This window comes from Orcinus orca, chromosome 10, assembly GCF_937001465.1.
Source record: "Orcinus orca chromosome 10, mOrcOrc1.1, whole genome shotgun sequence".
In the NCBI taxonomy this organism is placed as follows: domain Eukaryota; kingdom Metazoa; phylum Chordata; class Mammalia; order Artiodactyla; family Delphinidae; genus Orcinus; species Orcinus orca.
Genome location: NC_064568.1, coordinates 75033495 through 75045574, shown reverse-complemented (window position 1 = coordinate 75045574; position 12080 = coordinate 75033495). Strand labels below are relative to the sequence as shown.

The 12080-nt window shown below is 43.4% G+C and overlaps 1 protein-coding gene across 2 annotated transcripts in view; it reads right to left on the bottom strand.

The window, feature by feature from the left end:
* SPATS1 (spermatogenesis associated serine rich 1) overlaps window positions 1-12080 on the bottom strand; it is a 52954-nt gene that overhangs the window by 28701 nt on the left and 12173 nt on the right. The gene's annotated exons all lie outside the window — the stretch shown is intronic.

Genomic DNA, 12080 nt, shown 5'->3' with positions numbered 1-12080 from the left:
CTTATAAGGTTATTGAGAGGATTAATGAATAAACACACATAAAGCGTTTAGCATGACATGCACACATTAAGAAGCCAGTAAGTATGCACTTTTGTTAAGAGCATTTCCTTCTATAACTGATTTCTCTAACTATGAAGTACCAGCTCAAATCTGATGCAAGAGGAGCTGAACAAGAGGAGCTGTTCTGTTGGGGAAGGGGTGAGGAGAGAAAACAGTAGATGCAATTTTCACTTCTGCAAGTTGTTTTAGAGCCAGAGGCCTTTGGGAAGGGGTCAGGTCATCCCCCCTACCCTGCTCACCCTGCACTCTGTGAGGAGGGCTGCTAAACCCCCTCATGTCCCACTCCCACTCAGGTGTTGAACCAGGACCAGGGACAAAGAGCCTTCTGAAGCACCCGCTTTAGGAAGCAAATGGGGAAGACTTCCTCCTGGGGTGGATGGGCTCCGCCACACAAACTCAAAGAAAAATGTAAAAATGCCTGGGTTAGGGAAGCCAGGCAAATCTAGGAAATTCTCCCCAGGAAAAGGAGGGTGCAAGACAGAAATGGAGCAAATGTACACAGTAAACTCGGAAAATAAATTCGAGTTAGTGTTCAGAGGGACTTCCCTGGTGGTCCAGTGGTAAAGAATCCACCTTCCAAGGCAGGGGACGCAGGTTCGATCCCTGGTTGGGGAACTACGATCCCACGTGCTGCGGGGCAACTATCCCGTGTACCACAACTACTGAGCTTGCACACCTCAACGAGAGAGCCCACGTGCCGCAAACTACAGAGCCCACGCGCCACAAGTAGAGAGAGAAAACCTGCACGCCACAACTAGAGAGAAGCCCGCGCGCGCCAACAAAGAGACCGCGTGCCGCAACTAAAACCCAACACAGCCAAAAACAAAATAAAGATGAAAATAAAGTAAATAAATATTTTTTAAAAAGAATTTAGAAGAGAAAAATCTTAAAAAAAAAAAAAGTTAGTGTTCAGAGACCAGTGTGAGGAAAAATACCCCAGCTGATGTTGTGATAAAGGTCATGTGATCCATTTTATAAAACATTAGGTGTGACAGAGAGGTCACCTAGCTCATGGTGGAAAAGCCAACTAGAAAATGGTACGGCCACAGCCCAAGCTGGTGGTGAGATGGGGTGTCCTGCTCAGCTCTGCCCTCTTCCCCTTCAGGTCCACCTCCATGCTTTTTTTCCCTACAAGCGTAAGAATAAACAGACTTCCCCGAGAAAAAGAGAAAAAATGAAAACAAAAGCTGGGAGATGGGCTGACATGGTATGAGGACCAAGGTAACCAAAGGTGGGAGGGTTGCTTTCTGCTTAGAGGATTGCCAGGGAGAGTCCAGGGCTTGGTCAGGTATCATAGTCCATTTGGTGGGACTCCTACCTTTACTAAGTATCTGGGCTCAAGGAAAACAAGACATGTCCATTTCTTACTCAACACCAGATATCCGTTCTCCTTTCAAAATGGCAGCACGGTTACTGGTATTGATTTATGGAGGGCTTACCCTGCGCCAGGCATTGTGTCAGATTTTCACTCTCGCTTACCCCCATGACAGTCCTGTGGGATGGGTAATATTCTTCTTTCCATTATCTCCGAATCTCAGCCCAGAGAAGTTAATTAACTTCCTCAAGGTCATAAGACCTTACAGAACCCAGCTCATACCAGGCATCTGCGTTTTGGAGGGCTGGTTCCCTGTGTTAATAACTGGTTAGAGTTAGGGAGCATCCCAGCTAATGGAGCCAAGACACACTCAGCAGAGTTCTGTCCTTAGAGCACTCATTTTTTTCTTATTCTTTTTTTTTTTTTTGGCTGGTTTTATTTTTATTTTTTATACAATTTTTAAAGGTTACACTCCATTTACAGTTATTACAAAATATTGGCTATATTGCCCGTGTTGTACAATATGTCCTTGTAGCCTATCTTACACCCAATAGTTTGTACCTCTCACTCCCCATCCCTATATTGCCCCCGCACACTGATAACCACTAGTTTGTTCTCTGTATCTGTGAGTCTGCTTTTTTGTTGTATCCACTATTGTCATATTTTTTAGATTCTTTTATTGCTCCATTGACACAATGTGACCATAAGCCCAGGTAGACCCCAAAACTGGACATCTAGACCCTGTTAGGAATCAAACTTATACTCCCTGGAAACCTCTCAGACATTGGCAACACTGAACAAAGACAGCAGAAAGGCCCAGTGCTCACCAGAGGCATAGGGGGTGTGTGTGTGTGTGTGTGTGTGTGCGCGCGCGCGCACGTGCACACACTGCTCCTTTCCCACCACCCGTCTGAGGGAGCTGCAGCTGCAGTATTCCTTTCCTCTCGTCCACCTCATTCTTCTTCTTGGAGGCCTTTCCCCACTTGCTCTATCCTCAGATCCCACCACCACTTCCTTCCTTACTCATACATCAGCCACCTACTTCACTTACGCTTTTTCGCTCTGCTTCTGCATTTTGGTATTTGTATGAGTCAGCTATTGCCACAATAATGCTCCATAACAAACTTCCCCCAAACTCAGTGAGCTACAACAAGCATACATTCTTATCACTCATGGGTCTAGAAGTCAGCTAAGATCAATCTACTTCAGGTTCAGGTCAGCCTGGCTCCAGGGTGTCCCTTAGATTCAGCTTCACTCCACAGGATTTGTCTCATTCTCCTGAAATCAGCAGGAGGCATCCTGCTGAACATCCCCAAGGCATGTTCTTCTCATGTCAAATGGCATAAGCACAAGAGGGGTTGAGTGAATTGGCACACCGTCCCTTCCACCCATATTCTGTTGGCCAAAGCAAATTATAATACATGGGAAAACAAAACCATTGAAGTGGGGACATGTACTCCATCCACACCAGCGGGGGATAATACATCCCATGGTACAGGGTGTGGATGTATAATTCAAGCACAGGGAGGGTCTGATGAATTGAGAATGGTCATTTCATCCAGTGAATTTCACGTCCATACTCAAGAGTTCCACCAAAACAGCCATGGGGTTAGGAGGCTGCTGGTCCTTGTTACCGTACAAGTGAAGGGAAAAACATCTTCCTCTCCAGTCATCTCCAACGCCTATAACAAACTGTGGTCCACTTTTCTGACACCTGTATTGCTCACTGGTTCACTCTATGGGGCTTTGGAAAGACCAAGGCCTTGGCTGCAGGACTGCCCACTTCCTCCAAACCAACATGCTCGTGATGCTCACGCTCTGAAGTAAGGAATGGACATGTCCTCTCATCACACTTCCATCTTTTCAAATTCCTATCCTGCTTTTTTGTTTTCCAGAAACATTCTAAACCAGATGTGCCTTTCTCCCGGATGAAACAGGCCTTGAAGAGTTCCAGATGTTCCTTCCTCAGCTAAACGGGATTCAGATTTAGGGAAGGGGTCAGGGCAGGAAAGAGGTAGAGCTGCATACTTAACACATTTTTCTTTTAAACAGACACTCTTGGATACAAAGCCCTCAGATTCAGAAAGCAAGTCTTTCAGAGCAGAGGAAGAAACATTCAGAAATCATCATTGTTGGAAGGCAGCATCCTTCAAACATGACTTAGATTTATTCTAAAAGATGGCGTTCGTATCACCGATGAGCACGTAACGAAATCCACTTATTACTGAGGCGGGCAAGGGAAATTAACTGTGAGGTTGGCAGCTCCTATTACACGGAGGCCGTGATCTGACACTGAGACATCAGCTGCATAGCAGTTTCTCATGGTGCTGACAGAAAATCAGAGAAAAATCCATGAGAACAGTCTTCGAGGCACCATTGCTGGCTGGGGACTGTCATCACACAGGTGGACATTAATAAACTTACACCAAATGAAAAGAAATGGGAGACAGATGGTGTCTGGTCTCAAGGCCGTAGCCAGTCCACTTCATATTGAAAGTCCACGGACATATAGGAGGTCCCTGGAGTGGTCAAATTTATAGAGAAAGAAAGTAGAATGGTGGTAACGGGGGCTGGGGGTCGGGGGATGGGGTGCTGTTCTTTAATGGGTATAGAGTTTCAGCATGGGATGGTGAAAAAGTTCTGGAGACGGATGGTGGTGATGGTTGCACAACAATGTAACTGTACTTGAGAATGGTTAAAATGGTAGATGTTATGTAATGTATATTTTACAATAAAAATGACTGTTTTTAAAGTCCACAACCACCGGAAAATCCATCTAGCAGTTCACCTAAGTGCACCTTTCTGCACCTATGTTATACTGCAGTGACTTTTAATTTTTTTTTAATTTTTTACACAATTTTTAAAGATTACTTTATAGTTACTACAAAATATTGGCTATATTCTCTGTGTTGCACAGTGCATCCTTGAGCCTATCTTATACCCAATAGTTTGTACCTTCCACTGCCCCACCCCTATATTGCCCCCCCACCTCCCCACTGCTAACCACTAGTTTATGGTCTGTATCGTCAATGACTTTTATATATATGTATATATGTGTTTGTGTGTGTGTGTGTATATGTGTATATATATTATATATAATACATATTTTTTTTTGTTGGTTTGTTTGTTTTTAAATTTTGGCCGCACCGCCTGGCTTGTGGGATCTTAGTTCCCTGACCACGGCAGTGAAAACGCCAAGTCCTAACCGCCGGACCACCAGGGAACTCCCTTCAATGACTTTTTTAAACAGCAGAGAAATGCGAGAAGGAGAGAGAGAAATACGAGAAGGAGAGAGAGAAATAAGCGCAGTGAAGACAATGAAATCAGGTAAAACAACGGAGAATGAAGGAGAGAGGCAGGGCTCAGGACACAGGGCTTGCTAAGGCTATGCAATGGATTTCATTCTCTCTCCTAAGAACATCAGGAAGCAATTTTATACTTTTTTTTTTTTCTGGGAGAAATTAGATTGAAATTCAAGTACGTAGTGCAGCATGCCAAACAGTTACCGCTCCATAGATTTATCTATTATATCAAAGAGGACAATATTAACTCATCCAGGATAAATCAAAGCCTTCTCATTTATAATTGAAATTCCATTTCAGCAAAATTCAGGGCTTTTTGCTTAGGTATTTTATTTATTCCATTTTTAGTAGCTTTTTTAAAAATCTGGTTTTGTTTGTTTTTTGCGGGGGACGGTTTGGCCACACCACTTGGCTTGCGGGATCCTTGTTCCCCGATCAGGGATCAAATCCAGGCCCTTGGCAGTGAAAGTGCTGAGTCCTAACCACTGGTCTGCCAGGGAGGGAATTCCCTAAAAAATCTGGTCACAAAGTTTTGCATGAAAAACAAATGTGATCAATCTTTGTTAAAAGTTAAATTAAAATATTGACATATATATATGTGTGTCTACAGATGTGTGTATATACATTTATACATGTCTATGTATGTGTATGTACGTGTGTGTGTGAAAGAAAACAATTTTCCTTAAAATAAAATTATAGGCAATTTTTTTTAAGTTCATGAGCGTAAACTGCTGGATTTTGGCTTTGACTTACAGCTCAGCTAAAATCAGGCCCAGGTCTTAACTTTGGGGACTGGAAAGGTCAGCAAAAAGTTTGGAGTGAGACCCCAAGGAAGCCAGCCTTGAACCACCATTCAGGGAAAGACAGTTCTCATGACCGCCCTACTCCAAGTTTCCTTGCTTCTCCTCTGTGTTCTGCAACTCACCCCTCTGCCCTAACTATCATAATCTGGACTATTTTCCGGAGTTAATACTGTCTGGGGAAAAGAAAACATCAAGTGTCTCTCAGGCATCAATATTTCTGCAAGACTGCTCTGAAGTCATTAATTACTGACTTTCAGTCTGCCAAGTGCCTTCTAATACCTTTAATTTATCATCCCCAAAGTCCCCTGCTCGGGGAGGGGTAATATCATCACCCACAGAACTGACAGCCAGACTGAGATAATTGGTCCATCGTCTATCAGCCTATCAGCCTGTCATTGAGGACAAGAAGGAGAGAGAGAGAGAGAGAGAGAGAGAGAGGGAGAGAGAGAGAGAGAAAGAGAGAACGAGCGCTGACCATGCTTCTGTGGACACTGTTTTAATTCCTCAGGCTCCTGGCTGCTCCTTCCACTTTTACCACTATTTAAAGATGAAAGAAAAGATACTCAGCTGAAGACCCTTCTGATTCCTGGACGGTATATCCTTGGGAGTATCTTTTAACCCACATCCCAAGAGGGCACCATAACACCCTAAAGTTGCTAGAATCTGGGAGGGATAAATTAGGAATTTGGGATTAACAGATACACACTACTATATATAAAATAAACAAGGACCTACCGTATAGCACAGGGAACTATATTCAATATCTTGTGATAACCTATAATGGAAAAGAATCTGAAAAAGGATAGATATATGTACATATATAACTGAATCACTCTGTTGCACACCTGAAACACTGTAAATCAACTATACTTTAATAAATAATAATAAAGTAGAATTAAAAAGTTTGCTGGAATCTGTCCCATGGATGAGGGGAGCTTGGAAGAAGAAGGAAAGAAGAAAGGGGGAAACTCAAGGTGTCAGTCTCATGGGTCACATTTCTCAAGGCCTCTGGATGAGCTTTGCAGCCCTAACTTCCATAAAACACAAGTACTTGTCTCTTTAAGGAAAACCTAACCCTGCCAAGAGGTGGAACAGCGGCCAGCAAAGCTTCCGAATGAAGAGTCTTCCTTGATGTCCCAACTCGGGACGGGGTGTGTGCCCACCAGCGTTGATCACTTTTTATATCCATGCGCTCATCTGTCTGTGTTCCTGCACCCCCCAACCCCCAACCCTGACTGTCAGCTCCCTGAAGACAAGGACTCTATTGGCCTTGCCTGGCATGAAGTAGCTGTTCTATAAATATCTGTGGAACTGAACTGAATTTACATATTCTCCTTATCACATCAACCAAGTCGAGTATGCTCTTTTTTTGCCAGCATTTCGAAAGTTTCTGGGGATGTTTCCAAATAATTAAAGTTGCTCCCACTAGGCCTCAAAACTTGTTATCGTAACACTTTCTAAAATGCTTTGAATATTTCCTTGATTTGTTGACAAAATACAGCAAACGTTAACGTAACCTTTCCTTGATGCCCTGGGTGTATCCATCGGCTTGGGAGTTTGGCTGCTCTAAGAGAGATTTAAGACAGCTTCAACAAGAGAGCTAGTTTCTCTCGCATGTAACAATGCAGCAATGAACAGTCCAGGGTACCCGTGGTGACTCCACAGAGTTGGAGACCCAAGCTCTTTACATCTTTTGCTATAATCCCTGGGTGTTTCCCTGTCCCCTGAGACCGCATCCCAGCCCATGGAGAGGAAAGGCAGAAGGGCAGAGCTTCTATGACCTGGTACATCTCACTTCTGCTCCTGGCCCAAGGGCTACACGGCCACACCCAGCAGTATAAGACCCAGCAGCATGGTCCATGGAAAAGCTGAGGGTTCTATTACTAAGACAGAGAAGGGGAAATTGAATAGCAGGGACAGCTTAGAGTGTCTGCCACGGTCATCTTTATAAATTGAATCATGCTACTCTACTGTGTCTGGTGGTTCCTGCAAGGACAGCTGAAATGTGCAGGACTGACTGCTAGTAAGGACCAGACCGCTTGAGGTTACTGGTTCTCTGTTCCTCAGTCACCACCAGCCCACGAGTCTGCCTCCTGAGGTCATGCATGTGCTTGCTTCTAGTGGCCCCACTCCCTAGTCTGCAGAGAATTAGAAAACCAAATCCAAATATCAGAGCTCTGTAGAATTATATGTGCTAAACACACACACACACACACACACACACACACACACTCAGATGGGAGGTGAGTAGAGGTGGTTAATAAGCTAGGCCCTGGAGCCTGGTTGCGTGGGTTCAAATTCCTGCTCTACCACTCACTGTCTGTGTGACCTTAACCAAGTCACTTAACCTCTCTCAGTTTCTTCATCTGTAAAATGGGAATACTAATAGTTACTTATTTCGCTGGGTTGTCATGAGGATTAAATAAGTTACTACACAGAAAGCATGTTACCTGGCATACAGTAAATGCCCAGTAAGGGAGAGCCATCATTATTAATATAAAATAAGTTACTGATTCCACAGACCAAGTGAGTGTGGCAAAGACCCTCCTTTGAATTGAGCCTTTTGAGCTTTATGGCAGCACCTTCACTGCTCAGAGGCTCTCTTCCCTCACTCCCAGGCTCCGGCCTGTGTCCCAGATGGCTAAAGCCGCTGGAAGCCAGAGGACCAGAGAAATGGAGTGTCAGTATGAATTGGAATCAGCTTGAATTTTGTTATGTTTTATCTCACTCACATCCTGCATGCATTTTTAATGGCATCTCAAAGACGAGGGCAGTAAGCTGATAGCAAGTGCAAATTGCATTAATGTTGGGATTCCTAATTCTGTGTTTACTTTTCCACTCTCCAGACATCCTTACAGACAGACAGTGGCCCCATTTCAGGAAGGGATAATGGAAATCTGTGTTAATTTATTAAATACTTATTGCAGAAAGGGCTTCTCATATGTCTCTAGACCAGAGCCAGAGTGACTATCTCCATCCCTAAAAGCCCAAACGACAAGAAAGAAGGAAGCCGCAGGGAATTCTGATGCTCTCACAAGTAAGCTGATTTGATTCCCAGGCAGCACAGCCATCACAGGATGCCGGCCTTTGCGGCATGTGTCCTAGAAGCCAACACACTTCTGCATCTCCAAATCACACATATAGGCAGGGGTCTGCCCATATACCTTTGCGAAAGGGTAAGGGGGTGATGACAAACTTACCTGTAGAATACACGCACAAAATACAAAACAAAGCAAAGAGGGGAGTTTCCTGGTGATCTAGTGTCTAGGACTCAGTGCTTTCACTGCCAAGGCCTCTGTTCAATCCCTGGTCGGGGAACTGAGATGCTGCAAGCCATGCGGCGTGGCCAAAATAAAAAAATAAAAATAAATAAAAAAGCAAAGAGAAGTAAAACCAATATCAAAATAATGCACCTTGATGGCAGAGCCATGTGCACAATACTTAGTAAGACACAGAGTCCCTGATTCTCACAGTGTAGTGCTGGTCTTTGTAACTGAAATTCTGATCAATCAGGGAATGCCAAAGCCTTAACATTTCCCATTTTGATGTGTTCCAAGGCACTGGAGAGCATTGTCTCATGTTATCCTATATCCTCTCTTTTTACATTTTATTTACTCATTTTTCAATAGGAAATGCATTTATATAGCTTGCAAAGTCAAAAACTCTAAAAAAGTGTACAAGGAAAGCCTCCCTCCCACTGCATCCCTGGTTGGGACAGACCCCACCTCCATCCACTCCTGGCAGAAACCACTGTTCTTCCTTACGTATATCCCTTCCAGAGCACTACAAGCAAATATGGATGTGTGGTTTTTTTCCATCCTTTGTACACAGTAGTAGCATACAATCACACTATTCTTTTCACTTTTGGAGATGTTTTCATAGCATTACACATAGAATTTCTTTAGTCCAGACTCTCTCAAGGAAGGAAAAAACACTCCACAGGAACCACTGCCCTTGGTCAACTCTGATAGGAGAATGGATTCTTTCTCTTTTTAATTGAAGTATAATTGACTTATAATATTGTGTTAGTTTCAGGTGTACAGCAAAGTGCTTCAGTTATACATATATTTTTTCAGATTATTTTCCATTATAGATTATTATAAGATATTGAATAGAGTTCCCTGTGCTATACAGTAAATCCTTGTTGCTTTTAGGTATTTTAGGTATAAGTTTGTTAATCCCATACTCCTAATTTATCCCTCCCCCCCTTTCCCCTTTGGTAACCGTAAGTTTGTTTTCTATATCTGTGAATCTGTTTCTGTTTTGTATATAGACTAATTTGTATTATTTTTTGGATTCCACATATAAGTGGTATCATATAACACTTGTCTTTCTCTATCTGACTTACTTCACCAAGTATATTCTCTAGGTCCACCCATGTTGCTGCAAATGGCAATGTTTCATTCTTTTTTATGGCTGAGTAATATTCCATTGTCTACATACCACATCTTCTAAAAGACAAAAACTCTAATTCAAAAAGATACATGCACCCCAATGTTCATAGCAGCAGTATTTACAATAGCCAAGACATGGAAGCAACCCAAGTGCCCATCAACAGATGATTGGCTTGAGAATGGATTCTTAATTGTGCAGCCCCTGGGAAGGCTACCCAGACACTTCCCCCAGTGAGCACTGTTGGCTAGTCAAGCGCACTGCCGAGCCACAGGGCTGGGCTCCTTGACACACTCTCCATATGTCTTACCTGCCCTTCCCTCCCCTCACAGCACCAAATCATCTCAGGCCCATGACACAACCCCATCACTCACAACCACGCTTAAATGAAACTACTTAATCTTCAGCTTTTTTACAATACACATGCTCTTCTTCTGAAATTAGAAAAATGTGTAATAAATACTACTTAAAAAAAAAATCAGTATCTAAATGACGGTGCTCTGTTATACATGGCCTGCAAGTTTTGAGTCCTTCTCCCCACTGTCTAAAATGAATACCTCTAAATTCAGCCTATTTCTGATGCATTTCACAGCCAGTTGCAAATATCAGAACGCTTTAGCCCTAAACAGTTCAGCATGCGTATGATCAACTAGATTCAATATTGCTTTAGTTTTTTTTAAATTATACACCATAAAATGTTTTTAATTGAAGTATAGTTGATTTACAATGTTGTGTTAATTTCTGCTATACAGCAAGGTGATTCAATTATATATATATATACACTTTTTCATATTCTTTTCCATTATGGTTTATTACAGGATACTGAATATAGTTCCCTGTGCTATACAATAGGACCTTGTTGTTTATCCATTCTACGTATACTAGTTTGCATCTGCTAATCCCAAACTCCCAATCTATCCCTCCCCCACTCCTCTCCCCCTTGGCAACCACAAGTCTGTTTTCTACGTCTGTGAGTCTGTTTCAGTTCACCATGAAATGTTTTGACATGAGTTTTGACAAACACCTACAATACCTCGGTTAGCCAAGGTAGTGATGTTGTACACTTTTCTATCTGCCAATCAGGTAAAGAATGCTCTGCTAGGGGCTGCAGCTGAGATGATGAGAGAAGATCCCATCAGATTCAACATTAGTGGTAAGTAGAGTCTTGCTTTAGCTGAAACCAAAAATGCATTTATAGGAACAGAGTGCACAGAAAAATGCCACTCTCCAAGGTATCAAAAATGGTTCCAGGACTTCCCTGGTGGCACAGTGGTTAAGAATCCGCCTGCCAATGCAGGAGACACGGGTTCGAGCCCTGGTCCGGGAAGATCTCACATGCCGCAGAGCAACTAAGCCCGTGCACCACAACTACTGAGCCTGCGCTCTAGAGCCCGTGAGTCACAACTGTTGAGCCCACGTGCCACAACTCCTGAAGCCCATGTGCCTGCAACAAGAGAAGCCACCGCAATGAGAAGCACGCGCACCGCAACAAAGAGTAGCCCCTGCTTGACGCAACTAGAGAAAAGCCTGCGCGCAGCAACAAAGACCCAATGCAGCCAAATCAATAAATAAATTTATTTTAAAAATTAAAAAATAAAATGAAGGGGAAGGAGGAGGAATCATTCTTTAAAAAAAAAAAAAAAGGTTCCATGTATCAGCTGGGAAGGGTAAGTGAGAGGCATGAAAAACTCATAGGATTAAAATCCAAACAGAACCCATAGAGATCAGAAACCCTGAACAGGGTCTGACTTAAATAGTCTGGGGTACTTAACAGGTTATTTATCTCTACCACCACCTTTTCTACGTTCTTAGCACCTCCTGCCCCCCAACCACAGGTTATTTTATGTACCTCTGACTGTTGCTACAGGTGGCATGCAAAGGTGTGGTTAAGAAGTCATGGAAGGACTTCCCTGGTGGCGCAGTGGTTAAGAATCCGCCTGCCAACGCAGGGGACACGGGTTCGAGCCCTGGTCCAGGAAGATCCCACATGCCACGGAGCAACTAAGCCTGTGCGCCACAACTACTGAGCCCGTGTGCCACAACTACTGAAGCCCGCATGCCTAGAGCCTGTGCTCCGCAACAAGAAAAGCCATCACAATGAGAAGCCTGTGCACCGCAACGAAGAGTAGTCCCAGCTCGCTGCAACTAGAGAAAGCCTGCATTCAGCAACAAAGACCCAACGCAGCCAAAAATAAATAAATAAATAAA